Below are 3,384 nucleotides of genomic sequence, written 5' to 3'. Positions count from 1 at the left end.
GGGATTCAGTAGGATCCATTTTAACAGATCCAGGCCACAGTAATTTGAGGACAGGCATCATCCTATAAGAAGCTGCATTCCTCTGGAAAAAAAAAAGTTATGCTAGATGTATTCATTTTCTTCCAGCAGAACATTTGCTCCATTTTAGAAGAGGGCACTTCTTCACAGAAAATGTATTTACTGAATGCCATGTTAACACTTATTTGCTATGTGCATCAGTGACTGTCTATTTTCTGCTGTAGAGAATGTATACCAGGCTGTCTTTATGTTCCTCGAATCCTGCTCATGTCCCATATTGTATCTTGCAACTGGCTGCCTTTCAAAACTGGATGAATTTATTTTGATGTTTCAGAAAATTTCTATCTAAGACTAATGTCAAAGCAAAACACCATTTAAACATTTCACAAGGATGGAAATTCACGTGGCAGCTAACGACAAGCCTAAAAATAACTTATTTCTTGGCAACATCAATCTTGTTAATGAACTAAAATAATGAAATATTCCTCTGTCAGTGGTTTCTAAGAAGCAAGAAGAAAAATGCAAAAAATATCAACCAACTCCAGTAGCAAAAAGAATGTGAAAACAGTTCAACATCCACTCTTTGTTTTGTTGGGGGTTTTGGGTTTTTTTGTTTTTTTGTTTTTTTTACTTAACCAACAAGGCTGCAAGTGCCTTTTACGGAACAGTTATGTTCTGAAAATTACCCTCTATACTTTTGGTCAGTAGTACAATACAACTAATCTGTCCTTCTTCTCCATTTGACCCCTGATGAGAGCAGAAAGTGAACATTCTATACCAGGGGACGCACATCAAACACTGTGGGCCTGGGAATCCCTCCTATCACAGCTTCGTTGTGCCTGTGTTGGCCCTTTCCTGAAATACGCATTTTAAAATAAAATTTAGTGTATCTAGATATGATAAAAGTCTTCTAGATCAAGATCAATTCTTATTAACACAGCAAGGTCTTTCCTTATTCATAAAAATCACTTTAATAGGAGCATTGATAAGCAGCTGAAAGGAAAGACCTGATTATAAGTTGTTTTTAATGAGATGTGAGGAGTCTTGTCTGTCAGTGAACACTAAACATTTCTCTCTTCCTTAACAGCTAAGGAGAAAAAAATGAACACAACAAATGACAACTTAGCCAGCTCCATCACCCAGCAAGACACTAAAGGTGATTTTCCCAAATGCACTGTGTGGAAGTTGGTCTGAAGTGTTTGTACCTCCACATTATGTGTAACATGGTCTTCCTGCTCGCCTTCCCGGGAAGTTTCATTGTTGTTTGTGCCTACAGCTTCAAGATGAGACCTTGAAAGATCAGCACCATAATCAGGCTGAACTGGCACTCACAGACCTGCTCTACCTCACTGGCCTTCCCCTCCTGATGCACTACTGTGCTGCTGGGGAACACTCAATTTTTGGTGAATTCAGGTGCAAGTTCACCTGCTTCAGCTGCCACTTCAAATTGTACAGCAGCATCCTGTTCCTCACCTGCTCCAGTGCCTTCTGCTACGTGGTGATGGTTCACACAATGAAGTTCTTCCACATCCAGAGGAAGTGGTGGATGGCAGTGGATTGCACAACCATTTTGTTGGTGCCACTGGAAGCTGTCAGCCCTGTCAATTTCTTGATCTCTTCAGAAGGGACACAAGACTTTAGGTCCTCATGCCTCAACCTTCCCAGCTCTGCAAACCTGGGCACAATCAGGTGGCTGCTAACCAGCCTGGCCTTCTTCTTGCCCTTACTGACAGTGATTCTGTGCTATGTGCTCATCATTTGCACCTTGGCCACTGGTCCCACACATGGGCTTGCTGAAAACAAAAGGCTCTAAGACTTGCTGTTGTCCTGTTGGTGGTCTTTTATGTGTACTTCCTTCCCTTCCATGTCTTTTGGGTGGCTCTGTTGCCTAAGATTGGAAGAAAAACTTTCCAAACCATATCAGAATTGATAACATGAAGAACAGTCTTTTAATGAAACCTTTCATTAAAAGATTTCTGTTTATGTTATCAGTTCTAATATTGTTTGGAAAGTGTTTCTTCCAATCTTAGACAACTGCTCAGGTTAACTGCAGTTGTGTCCAGTCAGCTGTCACATGGAGAATAAATCCACTCTGCCTACTGTGTCTCTCGGCCACCGGCTCCACTCAACACATGTGGCAACCTATTGCTTTATGTTGTGGTGGGAGACAACTTCCAGCAAGCCATGCTCTCTCCTTCAAGGTGTCAGTGGAGCAAACACATCCAGGAGCAAGTTGGCCAGTAGCAAAAATTACATGGCCAAGTCAGAAATCACATTAAAGTTGTGAAGGAGTCCCTTGAAGTAAAATCCGGCAAACCCAGGTTGTCTTTGGTCTAATCTCCTGCAAAGAGAGTTGTGTTGGTATGAAAACAAGAATCTGACTTCACCCTCTCCCTGCAGCAGAGGACTTGTCAAAAACCTTTCCTGGAAGCAGCTTTATATTCACCTCTCCTAGCAACCAAAGCACGAGGAGGGAAAAGACAAGACTGTAAGCCGCCTCGAAGCCAAATTTTAAACCATCCAGCCAGTCTGTTCCCAAAGACATTTGGGACACACAGGGTTCTCTAGCTCCAGGCTTTGCTGTTGATTACAGAAACATGGAGAGCTTAGTCTGGACACGAGAACAACTTCCATTGATTTCAGTGCTGCCACTGATGGAGTGCTTTGTTTATTACAGCCTAAGTAAAACACAGCAGATATTGTCATGGTTGCTGAAACCACTGAATTGCACACCTAGAATAAATCAGATGTTTTCAGATTGGATGGAAGTTCAGTGAACTTCATCATAGGGCACTGAGCAATTTAATGGAGAAATCTCTTGGCCTAGGGGAAGATGGGAAGAATAGGAGGGGAGGACATACATGGTGACTACAAGGCTATATACAAATAAATAAATAAATAAATAAATAAATAAATAAATAAATAAATAAATAAAATATATATAGATGGAAAAAATGGAAAAAAATTAATTAAATCATATTAGTCTACAGAAGATGATTACAGATGAGTACCAGCCTCTATGAATCTATCAGCTGTGTATAATCCCACATCATTCTGATTTCCTACTACAACAAATTAACAGGCTCATACATGAAGGATAGGATGATGCCACATATCTTAACTCCAGAAGAAGTTTTGGCTATCTGAGATGACTCTCTTGTGTGTAAGCTAAGGAAACAGTCTGGAAGAAATTACTTTTGCTAGTTCCAGAGTTCATGTTCAAAGCATTAGTGATTTACTGTCAGACTAGGGGGAACCACAGAGTGGGGATTTGACCAGTCTGTCCTGGGTTCAGGAGTATTTAGTGTTTTCATTATCAAATTGGATGATGAAATAAAGGCTGGTTCTTCTATTTACATATTTACT

At 40.5% G+C, this 3,384-nt stretch overlaps 1 pseudogene; it reads left to right on the top strand.

Moving 5' to 3' along the window:
• The first annotated feature begins 1,119 nt into the window (after positions 1-1,119).
• LOC132324291 (2-oxoglutarate receptor 1-like) lies at positions 1,120-2,305 on the top strand (annotated as a pseudogene).
• Positions 2,306-3,384: the final 1,079 nt, after the last annotated feature.

Source organism: Haemorhous mexicanus, chromosome 2 (assembly GCF_027477595.1).
Source record: "Haemorhous mexicanus isolate bHaeMex1 chromosome 2, bHaeMex1.pri, whole genome shotgun sequence".
Lineage (NCBI taxonomy): Eukaryota > Metazoa > Chordata > Aves > Passeriformes > Fringillidae > Haemorhous > Haemorhous mexicanus.
The sequence above is the reverse complement of the archived record's forward strand: the minus strand, read 5'-3'. Positions and strand labels throughout refer to the sequence as shown.